The sequence below is a fragment of the Medicago truncatula genome, chromosome 2, assembly GCF_003473485.1.
Source record: "Medicago truncatula cultivar Jemalong A17 chromosome 2, MtrunA17r5.0-ANR, whole genome shotgun sequence".
Lineage (NCBI taxonomy): Eukaryota > Viridiplantae > Streptophyta > Magnoliopsida > Fabales > Fabaceae > Medicago > Medicago truncatula.
Genome location: NC_053043.1, coordinates 28,737,930 through 28,759,804, shown reverse-complemented (window position 1 = coordinate 28,759,804; position 21,875 = coordinate 28,737,930). Strand labels below are relative to the sequence as shown.

The 21,875-nt window shown below is 35.1% G+C and overlaps 1 non-coding gene across 1 annotated transcript; it reads right to left on the bottom strand.

Annotated features, from left to right (window-relative positions):
* Nucleotides 1-11,094: 11,094 nt before the first annotated feature.
* Nucleotides 11,095-11,201, bottom strand: LOC120578824 (small nucleolar RNA R71). The gene has a single exon (XR_005644633.1). It is a non-coding gene; the product is annotated as a small nucleolar RNA R71 (small nucleolar RNA).
* Nucleotides 11,202-21,875: the final 10,674 nt, after the last annotated feature.

The window sequence follows — 21,875 nt, the reverse complement described above, 5'->3', positions numbered from 1 at the left end:
AGATTCAAGTTTCGAGATTATACTCGTCGAAGCCTTGAAAAAGGAAAGAAAGTAAACAGGAAGCGCAGACAAGACTGATTTTATTAGAATGACTCTACCTCCAATGCACAAATGATTATTCTTCCACTTCAACAATCTTGATCTCCTAGCCTCAATCACTAGTTGCTATGTATCTAATCTCCTAGGATTTGCTCCAATAGGTAAACCAAGATACTTAAATAGAGTACATCATATTTTACAATTTAGGACTTTAGCTGCCTCTTCCACCCATCTTTGTGATATATTGACTCCCACCAATGAACTTTTATGAAAGTTGACTTTTAGACCAAACATTACTTCAAAAAGAAGTAAATTTGCCTTTTTAATTTTGATATTCAACCACTTTTTTTCACTAATAATCAATGTATCGTCATCATATTGTAAATGTGTTAGCCGGTCTTCCCCCTTGTCAAATATGTATTCTGTGAATTTTCCCTCCTCCACTGCCATCCTCATCAACATATTAAAGCCTTCTGCTACAATTAAATAAAGGAACGACGACAGTGGATCTCCTTGCCTTAAGCCGCAACCCATCCCAAATTCTTTTGTAGGGCTGCCATTTACCAACACTGAAATAGTTGATGACTTCAACCATTCTGATATCCATTTCCTCCATTTCTCGTGGAACCCCATCTTCGACATCACAACATCCAAAAAATTTCAATCAACTAAATCGTACGCCTTCACAAAATCCACTTTAAACAAATTACTTCTTTGTCTTTTCTTTTTGCCTCACTGATGAGTCAATAATTAGTATTTTAATATAATATTTGATTCCGTTTTATTTAGATTTAAGTTTATTTTATTTAAATATTATTTCCTTTTAGAACTATTTTACTTCAATTACATATTATTATATTTCAGGAATGAATATTTGATAAATTGAGTCTTGGAGCAAAAGAAAGAGGATTAGGAGCTGATTCGGGATGAAAATAGGAAATATGGGACAAAAATATGTCACTCCCCAAGTCAGAGAAGTGGCACGGCCCGTGCTCCCACTGGCACGGCCGTGCCAAGCTTCAGGGTTCTCTTTTGCTACTTTTGCTTCGGAAACAAGCTGCCTATTTTGACCGAAAAGCCCGTGGTTTCTTTTGGAACATTCTAGTGAATAGTTGCTTAGGTTTTAAGTCGACATAAGACTGTAAATAAAGTAGCTAGCTATCGCAACAATGCATCTTTTGTTCTTGGAATAAAGGTTAACCTAAGTTAACCTTTATTGTTATTTACTTTTACGTTCTTCTTCTTCTTCTTCTTCTTCTTCTTCTTCTTCTTCTTCTTCTTCTTCTCTTCTATGTCTACAATGAACGCTAGTGAGTAGCCTCTTCTTGTCTTAGGATTGTTGGATAAGTCTAATGACATAATACTAATCAAACCAAGCTCTAAACCCTAATTTTATGTAACCCTAATTTCTAATTTATTTCACTGTTCTTATAATCAATAACAAATATTAATCGAAGGATCGAAAGATGAAGTTCAATAGTTGTTATTGATTCATCACAAATATTAAGCGAAGGATCGAAAGATGAAGTTTTAATATTGGAACAAGTGAATATAGACAAGGATTGCGAAGGCAGCAAAATAGTCTAGCAAACCTTGAGACATATAAAGTTTTAAACTTCAAGGATTCTTATAGCAATCAAACCAGCAAAATAGGCGTGATTGCTAGAGGAACACACTCACTGAGACCGAAAGGAGATGTGATAGGCTAAAGAGAAACTTGTCTTTAGAAAGAAGGTCTAACATAAAGTTCTAGGTTTAAGGTTTGATTTGAGAAGGGTTTGTTACCATGACGTACCAATAATCCTAAGGCTCTTTTATTATTATTATTATTATTATTATTATTATTATTATTTTTATTATTATTATTATTATTATTATTATTATTATTTTCTTTTAATTAAAAATCCAAACTTTATAATCTCAAACTCTCATCAAATCATTATTTAAAGTTAATTGAATTCATAACTTCCTCTCGGAACGATAGTCTCTTTTTACTACTCGGTAGAACTGTAACGCCCTATTTGAATTATCTAATTATTTAGTTGAGTCTAGAATTTATTAAGATGAGTTTAGAATATATTTATATGATTTGTGTGATTTTAGATGATTTATATGATTGGTGTGATATTATGTGATTTTATGAGGAGTCGTGACTTATTTTATTGTTTACTAAAATAAGATTTGAAAATAAGATAAATATTGAGTTGAGGGGTTGTTTTGGGTTCTTAGAGAGTTTTGGGGGAGAAAGAGGAATAAGATAATGTAGATAGAGGAGATATACCTAGTTTAGAAAACAGTACGTACGATCAATTTTTGGAGAAAAGGGAGAAAAAGCCAAGAGAAGAGAGAAGCACCAAGAGAGCTGCGATTTTTGATTCTAAGGTAAGGGTGAGACTAGCATTCAATTCTATTAATCTGTATGATTCTGATAGTTATAATTAACAATTGTAGGATGGAATTAGAGAAGTTGGAAAATTAGGGTTTAAGAGAGAAATTGAGAATTAATGGATGAAAAGTTGTTAGTTTTATGTAGAAACTGTTTACAGACCTTAGATAAGTCATAAGATGATTACAGGAATCAATGTTAGGCTTAAAACCATGTGAATAGGTGAATTTTCGTGAAAACTGCACTTCTGCCCGAGCCAACATTCATCGCTCGCCTCCCGAGTGATGATCCTCGCCATAGCGAGGGATGAACTTCATCGCTCGCCTCGCGAGCAACTTTTACCCGCCTCGCGAGTTGCACTTTGCAGCTCGCCATAACGAGCAGATTCACTCGCCTATCGAGTGTTGTAACGCCCTCTTTGAATTATTTGTTTTATTTGATTATTTTATTGAGTATAGAGTCTTTTTGAATAATTTATTTGATTTATGATGATGTGTGTTATTTTTGTGTTATAGGTTGGTGTTTTAGTAGTAGATTATATTATATTATCTAGTGTAGAAATATATTTCTTATAGAAATATATTTGTTATTTGGTGTAGAAGTATTTTATATATATATATATATATATATATATATATATATATTAAAATAGAATATTGAGACTTTGGGGGCTGATTTGGGAATTTAGAAGAGTTTAAGTGAATAAGTGGAGTTAAAAGAAAATAGGTAGGTTAAGGTTATAAAAAGAGAAAAGTGAGAAGTCAAAATAGTTTTTCACGTACAACCAGTTTTTGGAGAAAAAGGGAGAAAACCTGGAGAAGAGGAGGAACGAGAAGAGAACCTTGCAATCGATTTCTTAAGGTAAGGGTGGGACTAACATTCAATAATCTTGAGTCTATGATTCTGAAAATTGTATTTAACATGTTGTAGGTTTAGTTTTTGAAAATTTGAGAATTAGGGTTAAGAGTGATGATTGTGATGATTTTGAATGAAAGTGAAGTTAAATAATCTAGGTTGCTTTTTCTGATTTTTCTTTTCATCTCTGGCCCGAATTTGAAATGAAATCTGGTATTGATAGGTCCAGAATTGGTCTTAGGTGTAAACACGAAAGTTGTAGGTATGGATGTTAGCTTTCTAATGGTGTTGGTTCTATGTCAAAACAATTTATAGAACTTGAGTTATGGTCAAGTTACTGCACGTAGGTCACAGTGAATTTTTATGAATTTCAGCACAACTTTTCCGAATTTGAAATGAAAACGGCTATTGATTGGTACAGAATTGGTCTTAGGTGTAAACACGAAAGTTATAGTTATGGATGTTACCTTTCTAATGCCGTAGGTCTGACGTCAAAACGAATTATAGAACTTGAGTTATGGTCAAATTACTGCACGTAAGTCACAGCTAATATTTATGAATTTCAGCACAACTTTTCCGAATTTGAAATGAAAACTGATATTGATTGGTACAGAATTGGTCTTAGGTGTAAACACAAAAGTTGTAGGTATGGATGTTAGCTTTCTAATTCCGTTGGTTTGACTTCAAAAGGATTTATAGAACTTGAGTTATGGTCAAATTACTGCACGTAGGTCACAGTGAATAATTGAATATGATTGATGAATTAGTATATGTATGTATATGTTTGTGAATACTATATTTTTCATGATTGATGAAGTGTTATATGAATGTATATGTTTATGAGTATGATGTTGTTTATGATTGATGAATTAGTATATGTATGTATATGTTGCGAATACGATATTGTCCATGATTGATGAAGTGTTATATGTATATATGATGTTTAAGTTGATGTTGATTATCATTTGATGTTGTTATATCTTGAGATGTTTACGTGCTGCCTATGTTGCTGTTGTTGGTTATGTGAAATATTTATATGCATTATGTGGAAAATGTATGATGTTTAAGTTGTTGATGCTCTTCATTAATATTGTTATGTTGTGAATTGCTTGTACTATTTCTGTTGCTGTTGCATATTGATCAAGTTGCAGGTGTTGGTCTAAGTTGTAAAGTTGTAAGTTGTCTTTCCAAAGTATTGGAGTCTTAAGTTGTTAATGTTGTCTAAGTTGTTGAAGTCGTAGTTGAAGGTGATATTGGTGACTGTTTATGTTCAGGTGTTTTGTAAGAGGTGGTGTACTCTTACGTTGTTTTTCTATAAGAGGTGGTGTACTCTTATGTTGTTGTCCTATAAGAGGTGGTGTACTCTTACGTTGTGGTTTATAAGAGGTGGTGTACTCTTACGTTGTTATTCTTTAAGAGGTGGTGTACTCTTACTTGTCGTTTATAAGAGGTGGTGTACTCTTACGTTGTTATTCTTTAAGAGGTGGTGTACTCTTACTTGTCGTTTATAAGAGGTGGTGTACCCTTACGTTGTTATTCTTAAGAGGTGGTGTATTCTTACGTTGTTGTATTATAAGAGGTGGTGTACTCTCACGTAGTTGTGTTGTCAGGTTGACGTTGTCGTTGATGAATCGTTGAAGTTGTTGATAAAGACAAACCATGTAATATTGATGAATATGTTGTTTCTTATGTTATTGAATTTTGAAGAATAATTAATTAATTATTCCGTTTATGATTTTAAGAAAATAAGTGTGACATTCCGTTTATGTGAATTACTCTGATTAAATAAATGAAATTTTTACGTTGGGAAAACGGGGTGTTACAAGTGTGACCAGAGAGTCAACGTAATTTCGTAGTTTTGACCCTTGAGTTGATCTTTAGATGTTTTTGAGTGTCTGAACATATGTATTAATGATTAGGAAAGTTCGTAGATTGAGATTGAATCGGAATAGTTTAAGAATGGATTTTTGGGAGTTACACCTGAACTCGCCATAGCGAGTAGAGGCTCTCGCCTTGCGAGTTACCCAGTTACAGAATGCTTGTTTAGGATTTTGCGATCTTTGTCGCACGAGTTGTTGATAGTTGAACCTTGGGGTCGTAATGAAGATTGTTTATGATATTAATGATGATCTGTGAAGCTGTTATAAGATGAATTGATGTTGTTTATAATGTGATATAATTGTATATGCATTACTTGAATTATATTTGAATGTTTGAGATGTCGATGATTTGCAATTGATATTGTTATATCATGTTGTTTTGCATACTGCCTATGTTGCTATCTGTTATTTAACTAAGCTGCTTGAGTCGGTCTAAGTTGAAAGATGATGATGTTCCAAATTATTGGATTTATATAAGAGGTTGTTGTTCTAAGTTGTTGATGTAACACCCTCTTTAATTAGTTGATTATTTTAATGAGTTTAGAATATACTTATATGATTTGTGTGATTTATTTTGATGAGTGATATTTTGTTATGTTATATGTTGGTATTTATTAGTATAATATATATGCTATTTGGTTTAGAAATATATATGTTATAGAAATATATTTTTTATAGAGATATATTTGTTATTTGTTATGGTCAAATTACTGCACTTAGGTCACAGTGAATTTTTATGAATTTCAGCACAACTTTGTCCGATTTTGAAATGAAAACTGGTATTGATTGGCACAGAATTCGTCCTAGGTGTAAACACGTAAGTTGTAGGTATGGATGTTAGATTTCTAATGCCGTTGGTCTGACGTCAAAACGATTTATAGAACTTGAGTTATGGTCCAATTACTGCACATAGGTCACAGTGAATTTTTATGAATTTCAGCACAACTTTGTCCGAATTTGAAATAAATACTGGTATTGATTGGTACATAATTGGTCTTAGGTGTAAACACAAAAGTTGTAGGTATGAATGTTAGCTTTCTAATGCAGTTGGTTTGACTTCAAAAGGATTTATAGAACTTGAGTTATAGTCAAATTACTGCACGTAGGTCACAATGAAGAATTGAATATGATTGATGAATTAGTATATGAAAGTATATGTTTATGAGTATGATGTTGTTTATGATTGATGAATTAGTATATGTATGTATATGTTGTGAATACGATATTGTCCATGATTGATGAAGTGTTATACGTATATATGATGTTTTAAGATGTTGATTATTATTTGATGTTGTTATATTGTGATATAATTGTATATGCATTACTTGAATTATATGTGAATAATTGAGACGTTGTTGACTTGCATTTGATATTATTATGTCATGCTGTTTTTGTATACTGTTGTGTTGCTGTTGTTATTTAACTAAACTGCATGAGTCGGTCTAAGTTGATTAAGATGATGAAGTTCTAAATTATTGGATTATATAAGAGGTTGTCGATTTAAGGTGTTAAGAGGTCGAGTCCATGCATTAGCATTTCATTGTTGGGGGCTTGATGCCCTGGAGCCTTTCCTCAATTAAGTTGGGGGCTTGATGCCCTGGGAGCCTTTTTACGCTCAAATAAGTTGAGGGCTTGATGCCCTGGGAGCCTATTTACGCTCAAATACGTTGGGGGCTTGATGCCCTGGATTGGTACCACATGCATATAAGAGGTCTAAGTTGCATAGTCAAGTTGGAGTCGCATTTGTCAAGTCAAAGATGTTTAAGTTCCCAAGTTGTTGAAGTTGTGATTCTTTATATGAACTATTAAAGATGTGATATATGATATATTATTGTCTATGATGAATATTATGATGATTTTAGGTTGTTAAATATAATTATTGAATTATATGCTTAATATTATTGTTTTGTGAAATCTCACCCCTTCTGCTTGGAAATGTTGCTCTTCGTATGAGTAACTTGCAGGTAACCAAGAATAGTTGATGTCGTGTGAGCTTTCTCTCTCTCGTGTGTCTTAGGTGCTCTGATACGTATCGGTATGGGAACTTTGTTATTGCTTTTCTATTCCTTACGTATTGTTTTTAAAGATTTATGACTATGTTTTTAGATTGGATTTTTATGAGACATTTATGAAGAGGCCTTCGTGCCAAAGACTGTTTAGTTATTGAATAAATTCCGCTGCGAAGTATTAAATATCTTGTATTTGAATTTTAAAGGATAAATAGTTATTTATTCAGTTTATGATTTTAAGAAAAGAATGTGACATTCCGTTTATGTTGAAAAAACTCTGATTATTTTTGCGAAATTTTTATGTTGGGAAAACGGGGTGTTACAATTGGTATCAGAGCAGGTCGGTCCGTCCGGCCAAGTAGTTGAGTCGAGTTGTGTCGAGTAACAGTTGTATCACTATCTTTATGCAGTTTGATTGGTTGTTGTTGTGTTTCTAATTAATAGATATGTTTATTATGTGGTCATGTTTGATTGACTAACTTTGATGTGGTTTACATGTTTTGTTGAAGTTTCTATTGGCTATATATGGTTTAAGATGGTTAGGCAATAATTGAATTCATTTCTTTTGTGCCCTGAATTTCGAGGACGAAATTCTTTTAAGGGGGGGGGGGGGGGGGGAGTTGTAACGCCCTCTTTAATTATTTGATTATTTTAATGAGTTTAGAAAATATATTTGTTATAGAGATATATTTGTTATTTGTTATAGAAATATTTTATATTATATATATATATATATATATATATATATATATATATATATATTAGAATAGAATATTGAGTTTAGGGGTTGTTATGAGATTTTAGAGAGTTTTGGGGGAGAAAGAGAAAGAAGATAAAATAGAAAAAGAAAAGTTATAAATAGGAGAGACCTAGTTTAGAAAAACATAACGTACGATCAATTTTGGAGAAAAGGGAGAAAAAGCCAAGAGAAGGGAGAGAGACCTAGGAAGCTGCGATTTTTATATTCCAAGGTAAGGGTGGGACTAACATTCAATAATCTTGAGTCTATGATTCTGAAAATTGTATTTAACATGTTGTAGGTTTAGTTTTTGAGAATTTGAGAATGAGGGTTAAAAGTGATGTTTGTGATGATTTTGAATGAAAGTGAAGTTGAATAATATAGGTTGCTTTTTCTGATTTTTCTTTTCATCTCTGCCCCGAATTTGAAATGAAATCTGGTATTGATAGGTCAAGAATTGGTCTTAGGTGTAAACACGAAAGTTGTAGGTATGGATGTTAGCTTTCTAATGCCGTTGGTCTGACATCAAAAAGATTTATAGAACTTGAGTTATAGTCAAATTACTGCACGTAGGTCACAGTGAATAATTGAATATGATTGATGAATTAGTATATGAATGTATATGTTTATGAGTATGACGTTGTTTATGATTGATGAATTAGTATATGTATGTATATGTTGTGAATACGATATTATCCATGATTAATGAAGTATTATATGTATATATGATGTTTTAAGATGTTGATTATTATTTGATGTTGTTATATTGTGATATAATTGTATATGCATTACTTGAATTATATGTGAATAATTGAGACGTTGTTGACTTGCATTTGATAATATTATGTCATGCTGTTTTTGTATACTGTTGTGTTGCTGTTGTTATTTAACTAAACTGCATGAGTCGGTCTAAGTTGATTAAGATGATGAAGTTCTAAATTATTGGATTATATAAGAGGTTGTCGATTTAAGATGTTAAGAGGTCGAGTCCATGCATTAGCATTTCATTGTTGGGGGCTTGATGCCCTGGAGCCTTTGCTCAATTAAGTTGGGGGCTTGATGCCCTAGGAGCCTTTTTACGCTCAAATAAGTTGAGGGCTTGATGCCCTGGGAGCCTATTTACGCTCAAATACGTTGGGGACTTAATGCCCTGGATTGGTACCACATGCATATAAGAGGTCTAAGTTGCATAGTTATGTTGGAGTCGCATTTGTCGAGTCAAAGATGTTTAAGTTGCCAAGTTGTTGAAGCTGTGATTCTTTATATGAACTATTAAAGATGTGATATATGATATATTATTGTCTATGATGAATATTATGATGATTTTAGGTTGTTAAATATAATTATTGAATTATATGCTTAATATTATTGTTTTGTGAAATCTCACCCCTTCTGCTTGGAAATGTTGCTCTTCGTATGAGTAACTTGCAGGTAACCAAGAATAGTTGATGTCGTGTGAGCTTTCTCTCTCTCGTGTGTCTTAGGTGCTCTGATACGTAACGGGATGCGAACTTTGTTATTGCTTTTCTATTCCTTACGTATTGTTTTTGAAGATTTATGACTATGTTTTTAGATTGGATTTTTATGAGACATTTATGAATAGGCCTTCGTGCCAAAGACTGTTTAGTTATTGAATAAATTCCGTTGCGAAGTATTAAAGATCTTGTATTTGAATTTTAAAGGGTAAATATTTATTTATTCAGTTTATGATTTTAAGAAAAGAATGTGACATTCCGTTTATGTTGAAAAAACTCTGATTATTTTTGCGAAATTTTTATGTTGGGAAAACGGGGTGTTACAGTTGAGATGTTTGAGTCCATGCATTAGCATTCATTGTTGGGGGCTTGATGCCCTGGAGCCTTTGCTCACTACGTTGGGGGCTTGATGCCCTAGAGCTTTAGCTCAACTAAGTTAAGGGCTTGATACCCTGGATGTATATTAATTACTTATTACATTGAGGGCTTGATGCCCTAGATTGGTACCACATGCATATAAGAGGTCTAAGTTGCATAGTCGAGTTGGAGTCGCAATTGTCGAGTCAAAGTTGTTAAGTTGCCAAGATGTTAAGTTGTGGTTCTTTATATGAACTGTTAATGAAGTGATATATGATATATTTATTATCTATGATGGTATTACGATGTTTTAATGCTGTTAAATATAATTGTTGAATTATATGTTTAATATTATTGTTTTGTGAAATCTCACCCCTTCTGCTTGGAAATGTTGCTCTTCGTATGAGTAACTTGCAGGTGATCGAGAGTAGTTACTGTTGATTTACTATCGTGAGTGGTCATCCCTCACTGAGTCTTTTAGGTGCTCTAATACGTAACGGGATGGGATCTTTTGTGGCTATTTTCTATTCCTTACGTATTTGATTTATGATTAAGTTGTTTAACTGAATAATTATGAGATGTTTGATGAGGCCTGCGTGCCAAGACTTATTTATGTTGATGAATTTAATCCGCTGCAAAGTTTTGAATTAATATGTTGATGAATTTTGGGAGGATAATTAGTTAATTATCTCATTTATGATTTTTAGAAGTGTAGCATTCCGTTTATGTGTTGATTACTCTGATAAATGTTATGAAATTTTTATGTTGGGAAAACGGCGTGTTACAAGAACCGTGCACTTGCGGTTTTATCCCATTTATGATTTTTAGAAGTGTAGCATTTCGTCCTTTTTTTTCTTTCTTTATTTTTACCGTTAACTTCTTGGGTTCTTATTCTTTTATGCGAAGAAACAAAAATCTTGGTGAATTTGTTCCCGAGATCGAAAACTTCTTACATAGGAGAAGAAGAGAAGCAAAAAATAATAACGATATGGCTGAGGAACGCATTCTTAAGGAGTATGCAACCCGTTATACGGAAGAGCCACATGCTATTATTCTGTACCCAACGGTTGAGGGTAACAATTTTGAAATAAAGACTGCACTTATTTACTTAGTGCAGCAAAATCAATTTTCCCGATCACCCATTGGGGATTCGAATCTTCATATTTCTACTTTTCTAAGACTCAGTGGAACTTTGAAAGCATACCAAGAGGACGTAAGGCTGCACCTCTTTCCTTTCTCTTTAAGGGATAGAGTTAGTGCATGGTTTCATTCATTGCAAAATGGTTCTATTACTTCATGGGAACAAATGAGGCAAGCATTCCTTGCTAAATTCTTTCCCCATTCTAAAATTGCTCAATTGAGGGATCAAATAATACGATTCACTCAAAGAGATGGGGAATCTCTTTACGATGTGTGGGAGCATTTCAAAGAAATGCTTAGGCTTTGCCCCCATCATGGTCTAGAGAAATGAATAATTATCCATACTTTCTATAATGGTCTTTTGTATACCATAAAATTGTATGTTGATGCAGCTGCAGGTGGAGCTTTGATAAATAAAACTTACACAGGAGCATATGCTTTGATCGAGGACATGGCCTAAAACCACTATCAATGTACAAGTGAGAGAGACATCACTGCTGATACTCCTTCACCCTTTAAAAAAGAGGCAGGTATGCACCAGGTTTCTACCCTTGATCATCTAACTGCTAAGGTGGACACACTTTTTCAAAAATTTGATAAATTAAGTTTAAGTGTCGTCACACCTGCTCCTATTTCACCACCTTGTGAATTTTGTGGAATACTTGGCCATATTGGCGTTGAATGCCAACCAGGCAGTGTTGCTGAAAGTCCCAAGAATTTTTTTTATAACTAAACTCCTCAAAATCCCTTTGGACAACAAACAACACCACCTGGTTATGCAAACAACCTAAGAGTCCCTAAAAAATCCAGCTTGGAAATTTTACTAGAAAAATATGTTATGGATCAATCCAAGCAATTTCAAGAACTTAAAAATCAAATTGGATTTTGAATGACTCTCTTGTCAAGCTTACTTCTAAAGTGGACTCCGTTGATACTCACACTAAAATGCTTGAGACTCAAATCTCTCAAGTAGCCAAACAAGTAGCTACTTCCTCTAAAACCCCCGGAGTCTTTCCTAGTCAAACTGAAATCAACCCCAAAGGTTGTATAAATGCTATTACACATAGGGATGGTAAGAAAGAGATAGAATTCCTTGAGCTGAAACAAGGGAACATGTCAGTGACAGAGTATGCTGCCAAATTTGTGGAATTGGCAAAGTTTTATCCGCACTACACTGTAGAGACTGCTGAGTGTTCAAAGTGTATCAAATTCGAGAATGGTTTGCGTGCTGAGATTAAGAGAGCAATCGGTTACCAGAAGATCCATGTCTTTCTGAGCAGGTGAGCAGTTGCAGCATATATTAGGAGGATACCAAGGCTCATTACAAGATAGTGAATGAGCGGAAAGCCAAAGGTCAGTAGAATCGTCCTAAGCCTTACAGTGCTCCTGCCGATAAGGGCAATCAGAGAATGGTTGATGATAGGTGGCCTAAGAAGAAAGATGCTCCGGTGGAGATCGTCTACTATACTTGTGGTGAGAAAGGCCACAAGAGTAATGCTTGTCCTAGGGACGTGAAAAGATGTTTTCGCTGTGGTAAGAAAGGTCATGCACTAGCTGAGTGCAAACATGATGATATAGTATGCTTTAATTGCAATGAGGAAGGTCACATTGGTTCGCAGTGCAAGAAGCCTAAGAAGGCGCAGACTACTGGGAGAGTTTTCGCATTGACTGGTACTCAGACTGAGAATGAGGATCTCTTGATCAGAGGTACTTGTTATTTTGATAGTACACCTTTAGTTGCTATTATTGATATTGGTGCTACACATTGTTTTATTGCTATTGATTGTGCTACTAAGTTGGGTCTTGCTATGTCTAATATGAATGGAGAGATAGTTGTCGAAACTCCAACTAAGGGTTCGGTGACTACTTCTTTTGTGTGTTTAAGATGTCCTTTGTCTATGTTTGATCGTGATTTTGAGATTGATTTGGTTTGTTTACCTTTGAGTGGTATGGATGTAATCCTTGGTATGAACTGGTTAGAGTACAACCATTTTCACATTAATTGTTTTAGTAAGTTGGTGTATTTCTCTTCTGCTGAAGAGGAAAGTGGCGCAGAGTTTTTGTCTACTAAACAGCTGAAGCAGTTAGAACGTGAGGGAATCTTGATGTTTTCTTTGATGGCTTCCTTGTCTATTGAGAATCAAGCAGTGATTGATAAGATAAAAGTGGTATGCGATTATCCAGATGTTTTTCCTGATGAAATTCCTGATGTGCCTCCAGAGAGAGAAGTTGATTTTTCTATTGATCTTGTTTCTAGAACGAAGCCTGTGTCTATGACACCTTATCGTATGTCAGCTTCCGAGTTAGTTGAGTTGAAGAAACAATTAGAAGATTTGCTTGAGAAAAAGTTTGTAAGACCAAGTGTTTCACCTTGGGGAGCGCCTATGTTGTTGGTAAAGAAGAAGAATGGTAGCATGAGATTGTGTATTGACAATCGACAGTTGAACAAAGTAACGATAAAGAATAGGTATCCACTTCCGAGAATTGATGATTTGATGGATCAGTTAGTGGGTGCAAGTGTTTTCAGCAAGATTGACTTGAGATCGAGTTATCACCAGATTAAAGTGAAAGATGAAGATATTCAGAAGACAACTTTCAGAACGCGATATGGACATTATGAATATAAAGTTATGCCTTTCGGTGTTACAAATGCCCCTGGTGTGTTTCTGGAGTACATGAATCGCATCTTTCATGCATTTTTGGATCGTTTCATGGTTGTTTTTATTGATGACATTTTGATTTACTCCAAGACTGAGGAAGAACATGCTGAGCATTTGAAGCTGGTTTTGCAAGTGTTGAAAGAGAAGAAACTTTATGCTAAATTGTCTAAGTGTGAATTCTAGTTGAAAGAAGTGAGCTTTCTTGGACATGTTATTTCTGGTAGTGGTATTGCAGTAGATCCGTCTAAAGTTGATGCAGCATCGCAATGGGAGAATCCTAAGTCGGTTATAGAGATTAGAAGCTTTTTGGGATTGGCTGGTTATTACAGAAGATTTATAGAAGGATTTTCCAAGTTAGCACTTCCGTTAACACAGTTGACTTGTAAAGGTAAAGCCTTTGTGTGGGATGTTCAATGTGAGAACAATTTTAGTGAATTGAAGAAGTGGTTGACGACAGCTCAGGTTTTGATTTTACCAAAGTCCGATGAACCTTTTGTGGTGTATTGTGATGCGTCTAAGTTGGGTTTAGGTGGTGTGCTTATGCAAGATGGAAAATTAGTAGCTTATGCTTCGAGACAGTTGAGAATTCATGAAAAGAATTACCCTACGCACGATTTAGAGTTAGCCGCTGTGGTCTTTGTACTTAAGATATGGAGACATTACTTGTATGGTTCTAGATTTGAGGTGTTTAGTGATCACAAGAGTTTGAAATATTTGTTTGATCAGAAGGAATTGAATATGAGGCAGTGTAGGTGGCTTGAATTGCTAAAGGACTATGATTTTGAGTTGAGCTATCATCCGGGTAAAGCTAATGTAGTAGCAGATGCTTTTAGTAGGAAGACATTGCATATGTCGTCCATGATGGTAAAAGAGTTTGAATTGTTGGAACAGTTTAGAGACTTGAGTTTAGTTTGCGAGATGTCATCTAAGAGTGTGAAGCTAGGAATGCTAAAGATTGATAGTCTATTCCTGAAAAGTATTAAAGAAGCACAGAAAGTTGATGTTAAGTTTGTAGACTTGTTGGTTGCTAGTAATTAGACTGAAGACAATGATTTTAAAATCGATGATCAAGGTGTCTTTAGATGTGCCATGGATTTTGTGATGAGTTTGCCGAATACTCCTAAAGGGAATGACGCGATTTGGGTGATTGTTGATAGATTGACGAAGTCGGCTCATTTCCTTCCGATTAGTATTAGTCTTCCTGTTTCTCAGTTGGCAGAGATTTATATTCGAGATATTGTGAAGTTGCATGGTGTTCCTTCGAGCATTGTCTCAGATAGAGATCCAAGATTTACTTCTAGATTTTGGAAGAGTTTGCAAGAGGCTTTAGGCTCTAAGTTGAGGTTGAGTTCGGCGTATCATCCGCAGACGGATGGTCAGTCGGAGAGAACGATTCAGTCGCTAGACGATTTGTTGAGAGTTTGTGTACTTGAGCAAGGAGGAACTTGGGATAGTCATCTTCCATTGATAGGGTTCACGTACAATAATATTTATCATTCTAGTATTGGAATGGCACCTTATGAGGCTTTGTTTGGTCGGAGATGCAGAACTCCGTTGTGTTGGTTTGAGTCAGGTGAAAGTGTGGTTTTAGGACCCGAGATTGTTCAACAAACTACTGAGAAGGTTAAGATGATTCAAGAAAAGATGAAAGCGTCGCAGAGTCGACAAAAGATTTACCATGAAAAGCGTAGGAAAAACCTCGAATTTCAAGAAGGAGATCATGTATTTTTGAGAGTCATTCCTGTGACTGGTGTTGGACGTGCATTGAAGTCAAAGAAGTTGACTCTGAGATTTATTGGTCCGTATCATATATCGGAAAGAGTTGGAACGGTGGTGTATCAAGTGGGTTTACCACCGCATCTTTCGAATTTGCACGATGTGTTTCATGTGTCGCAACTTCGAAAGTATGTTCCGGATCCATCTCATGTGATCCAAAGTGATGATTTGCAAGTTAGAGATAACCTACGGTTGAGACCTTACCGGTGAAGATTGATGATCGAAAAGTGAAGACGTTGAGAGGCAAAGAGTTACTTGATGAGATAAAACCGCAAGTGCACGGTCTTACCGAAGTAGTATGAAAAGAGTATCGTTCCGACAGGGAGTAGTTTAATTCAATTAACCTTTGATGATGATTAGACGAGAAGCAAGTTGTAAGTTGGGGTTTTTCAAACGATTGAAAGATAATAATATAAAAGGAGCCTTGGGATCGTTGGTTCATCTAAATGACAAGTCCTTCACAAACCAAAGAATAAGCTTATAACTTTATGTTAGACCTAATTTCTCAAGACAGTTTCTCTTTTGTTCCTCTAGCAACCAAGCCTATTTTGCTGACTTAATTACTATTAGATTTTGGTTCCTCTAACAACCAAGCCTATTTCGCTGACTTGATCATTATTAGTTCCCTTGAAGATCGAAACTATATGTCTCAAAGATTGCAAAGAATTTTTCGCTGCCTTTGCAATCCTTGTCTAAATTCACTTGTTCGAATATCAAAGCTCCACTTTCGTTTTATGAATTGATATTTGAGATGATGGATAAACAATTAGGGTTGATCCATGTTAAAGCGGTGAATTTAGATAAGAAATTAGGGTTACATAAGATTAAGGCTTAGAGCTTGGCTTGATTAGGATTATGTCATTTAGACTTATCCAACAATCCCAAGACAAGGAGAAGTCTACTCACTTATGTTCATCGTAGACATGGGGAAGAAGAGAGAAAGCATAAAAGTAAATGACAAGAAAGTAAAAGAAAAGAAAAGAACTTTTATTAGAAAAGCAATTGTCACTTATTGAATTCCAAGAAAAGATGAATATTTGTGATGGATAGCTAGTCTATTTATAGCATACATTCGACTTAAAATCTAACCAATTACATTACTGGAATGTTCCACAAGAAACTGCGGGCTAAAATAGAGTAGCTTAAAATCTAAGCAAAAGCAGCAAAAGTGACTCTAGAGGGTGGCACGGCCGTGCCAATACTAGCACGGGCCGTGCCAAGCTTCTGACTTTGGGGAGACATATTTTTGTCACTGAATCTTCGTATTTTCGTACTAAATCAGCTTCAAGTCCCTTTTTTTTGCTCCAAGACTCAATCCATCCAATATTCGTTCCTGAAATATAATAAAGTGCAATTTTTAGTAAACTAACTCAAAAAGGAAATAATACTAATATAAAATAAAATAAAATCTATTTAAAACTAAACTAAATAACATATAAAAATAGATATTAAATGACTCATCAAACTCCCCCACACTTGAATCTTTGCTTGTCCTCAAGCAAAAGGTATAAATATGGTAGCATAAAATAACATTATCATATGAAAATTAAATTAAAGCACATGTCTCCTCAAAGGCTTTTATTTCAAAGAGTACACTAATCACAAACTCAAGCATTTCTTGTAATCCTTTTTCAACCCAACAATCAAGTCTTAAGTGAGTGTGTGTGTAGTCCAACCCTTTTCTTGCTCCTGTATAAGATATATATAATGAGGAGCATATTCTAATCCTAGTACTAAATCAACCAAGAAAAATTCTTCCTTCCTTTAATATAAGAGAGATGGGAGTTTTTGTGACCTTTTGATCTTTTGTCAATTACATTTTGGGTACTTTATTTAAGGAACAACACCTTCACGTAGGAGGTTGGAGGGCCTACCCCCTTCCCCAATCTAGATTCTATAATGCAACCTTGAAATAAATTTTAGCTTGGCTTTTTATAAACTCCTTTATACTAACTTATACTATTTTTACTTTGAGAATTTTTAAAGGTTAACGTACCACTAAAATTAGAACGCATTTCCTTAAAATACCTATTCACACATTTACTCAAGGAAAGCAACTTGTGCATTTTTTTATTCACTTTAAAACAAGATGTGGGTATATCAGGAGAACTTAAAACACAAGAGTTTACTTTCATGTACAAGAAACGACCAATAAGAGGAGACAATAAAAAAATTTATGTCATGATTTTTCAATAAAAACAAGCTACTTAATCATGCCTTTAACAATAAAACAAAACAAAAAGAATAAAGTTCAAGGGAGTTTGGAAACACTACGACTAAAGACACTTTATTAGGCTCCCCCCCACACTTAGGAGAAGCATTGTCCTCAATGATTCAAGATAAGAAAAATAAAAGAGAAGAAGGAGAAGAAGAAGAAGAAGAAGAAGAAGAAGAAGAAGGAGGAGGAGGAGGGGGAATAAGGGAAGAGAGGAAGAGGAAAGCTCACATTTTTTTCATGGAGGTTCATAGGGAGGACCTTGGAGGTGAAAGTGGTGCATCATGTTCCGAAGCATTTGGTTATTTTCTTCGGATATGCGGTTGCCCCTTAGGACATCATTCCTTAGTCCCGTCAATTCAACACCTTACCTTTGTTGCTCGGTGCTTATCCTCTCGACCTCGGTATGCATCCATGCCCATCTTGCATTTTCATTTGTTTCTCCGTCATCATGGTCATGGTGCTCCTCATCATGGTGCAATTGTGCACCTTCCTCTTCTTCATTATTGTGTTCTACATGCACCTGTGGATCATCATTAACATACAAAAAAATTTCTTCCACCTCGGTGTTAGTCCGAGATCGGTTAGGCAGTAAGATCAAAATGGGCACGTTGAGTTTGAATGTATAAACAAAGGGGAGTCGAGGTTTTATGAAGTTCATATAGATAAGGGTGTCTATGTTTAGCCTATTGTTTCCCTCAATCCTATTTATCCCTTGGTCCTCACTCAGTCCTAGTTGACCATCTATGTATGTGATGATACCACCAACTACTATTTCTCCCTTACCATCGGACCTATTTCCTATATGGGAAAGGTAGTCAAGCAATTAAAAGCAAGTGTTAACGGGGTGGTTGTGCAGCATAGCCCATAACATGAAGAGTTCATCGCTCCTAGTGTTCCCTAATTCACTCCTTCCCCAAATAGTGCAAGTCATAACCCTTTGAAGGTACCCAAGTACAAGGTTGTGAATGTTGCTAGCTTTGTTGGCACGTGTGTTAAACTAGTCAAGACCGGTAATTCGTTCCCAAAAGGCGGCGGGTTGATAGTCAACCGGCTTTAGATTTTGATTCCAAGAGTTATGGATGAACCCCGCATTTGCGAAGCCCATCTCATCACAAAAGTGTTGAAGAGACATCTCATAATCAATATTCATAAGCCGGAAAGAAACTCTATGGTTAGGGTTATCAAAATTCAACCTATCTTTCGTAAAAACAATAGAACTTAAAAATTCATAGGTGAAATTCTCATACCCTTTCATAGTTCTCAACATATCAACCCATCCTAACCTTCCTAGCAGATTAAACACATTGTCTTTAAGGCCTAGCTTATTCAAGTCATAATTATCAGGGTACCTGCAAGGATGTAAAGGTTTAGATATTAGAATTTTGTACCTATCTCTTTGCTTATTGTCCCTGAAGATTATGCCATGATTCTTGGCTTGTGCTTTCTTCTTTGGAGGAGGGCCCCCTGATGAGCTTGCAACTTCTTTTCCACTTCTCTTTGAAGCCATTGCCTTGACCTTGCTTTTGATTTGGTGTGGTGTTGGTGATGGTTTAGTTTTGGGGTTGTTTTGGTGGAAAAGGTTGGTTTAGTGATGTGGTGAAGGTTGAAGTGAGTTTTAGGAGTTGGGTTGTGGAGGTTGGTGAAGAATTTCTGGTTTTTGGGTTAGGTTAATGAGGGTTACGAATTTGGGTGATGTTGGTTTGGATAGATGAAAGTTGTTTCGGAATGGGGGGTTATGAGTGAAATGGTGTTTGTGATTGATTGGGTGGAGAAATTGTGTGAATTGGTGAGGTTTTGAGGTAGATACGGAGGTTTAAGGTTTTGTGGTTATGGAGGTTTTAGAGAGAAGTTTGAAGGTGGAGAGATCTTTGTGGTTGTGAGTGAAGGAAGAAGAAGGCCAAAAGATGTGGTTAATCTTACCTGATGGTCGGGCACGGCCGTGCCATCCTTAGCACGGGCCGTGCCAACTTCCTGGACTGCAGTATGGTTTTGGAACCGACTTCTAGGGAATGGAACCAAGCGCCAGCTCTATCCCTTAAGGAAAAGGGAAAGAGATGAAGTCTCACGGCTTCTTGGTTCTCTTTTATATTGCCACTGAGTCTAAGGAAGGAAGAAATATGGAGATTTGGATCCTCAGTGGGTGATCCAGAGAACTGATTTTGCTGCACCAAATTGAGTAGTGCAGGCTTGATCTCGAAATTGTTACCCTCAACCGTCGGGTACATGATAATAGCTTGTGGCTCTTCCGTTGAAGGAGTAGCATACTCTTTGAGAGTGCGTTCAACCATAGCAATATTATTTTGTGCCTCTCTCTTTTTCTTATGCAAATATCTTTCAATCTCAGGAATAAATTCTCCGAGACTTTTACTTCTTCGCATAAGAAATCAAGAACCCAAGAACTTAATGGTAACACAAAGAAAGAAAGAAGTAGAAGAAAAGAGGGAGAAGAAGGAGTTCTAATCACAAAGAAAGAGTAAATTAAATTAGTTTACTCCCCGGCAGCGGCGCCAAAAACTTGATGAGATAAAACCGCAAGTGCACGGTCTTACCGAAGTAGTATGAAAAGAGTATCGTTCCGACAGGGAGTAGTTTAATTCAATTAACCTTTGATGATGATTAGAGGAGAAGCAAGTTGTAAGTTGGGGTTTTTCAAACAATTGAAAGATAATAATATAAAAGGAGCCTTGGTGTAACGCCCTCTTTGAATTATTTGTTTTATTTGATTATTTTTAAAGAGTTTAGAATATATTTATATGATTTATGTGATTTTATACGATTAGGTGATGTGTTGATATTTTATTGATAGGCTTATTTTATTATTTAATAGAATAAGATTTGAAAATAAAATAATATTGAGATGAGGGGCTGTTTTGAGAATTTAGAGAGTTTAGTGAAATAAGTGGAAATAAGATAAAGAGGGTTGAGGAAATAAATAGGAGAAAATAGGTCAGAACAGTTTTCACATGAAACAAGTTGCTTTGGAGAAAGGAGAGAGAACCAAATAGAAGAGGCTGCCAATCGATTAATCTAAGGTAAGGGCGGGACTAACATTCAATCTTCTTAAGCCTATGATTTTGATAATTAGATTTAAATGTTGTAGGTTATAGTTTTTGAGAATTTGGGAATTAGGGTTAGAAGTTGTAAATTGTTGATAAGATGATAGAAACCTGTTGGATTGATGTAGAACGTGTTTGATTGTATAGTTAAATTGACTTTGTTATATTTTCTTTCGAGTGAATTTACAATTCGGGAGAGATGCTGAATAGAAATATTATAAAAATCCTTATTTTGATAAATTAATTTGAGGTATCTAATTTTGAATATGGTTCAGAAGTCTCCGAAACCAATGCTTTTCTTATCTCTATTTGAATATGTGTTTTGTGGTATCTAGTTTGACAGAAGATTAATTTTAACTAACAGTAGCATGATTCTATTACCTTTTGAAAGAAATATACTACTTAAGAAGCTAATGATCCAAAACGAGATGCCATCCAAAAGGTTTGGAACATACACACTCTTTTGATTAGGTATAGCTTTGAATGAAAATTGTTTCTTTAAATTGCCAATGATCTTGCATTTCGATGAGCCTCAATTCAATTATTGTTGAACTTGATTCAAAATAGTCTGATGCAATATTATGAGTACATATGTTCACTAGTTTAGGATTACTATTACTATTATTATAATAAATTGAATTTTAAGACAGCTTCTAAATTCAATTAGTCTTGCTTCAAAATGTTTACATACTAATTGGCATCTTTATCCTGCCCTTGTTAATTGGCTCACGATATCATACTATTATTTTGTGAAAGAATTCTAGTTCTATTTTTACTATATGTTTTTCATAATTTTTCTTGACGTGTAAATAATTTATATGAATTATATGAATGTATGATTGTTGAAGTTGATGTTGATTGTCATTTGATATTGTTATATCATGAGCTGTTTTATGTGCTGCCTATGTTGCTGTTTGATATTAATTAAGCTGCATGTGTTGGTCTAATTTGTAAAATTGTAAGTTGTCTTTCCAAAGTATTGGAAACTTAAGTTGTTAATGTTGTCTAAGTTGTTGAAGTCAGAGTTGAAGGTGTTGTTGGTGACTGTTTATGTTCAGGGGTTTTGTGAGAGGTGGTGTACTCTTACGTTGTTGTTCTATAAGAGGTGGTGTACTCTTATGTTGTTGTCCTATAAGAGGTGGTGTACTCTTACGTTGTGGTTTATAAGAGGTGGTGTACTCTTACGTTGTTATTCTTTTAGAGGTGGTGTACTCTTAGTTGTCGTTTATAAGAGGTGGTGTACTCTCATGTAGCTGTGTTGCCAGGTTGACGTTGTCGTCGTCGA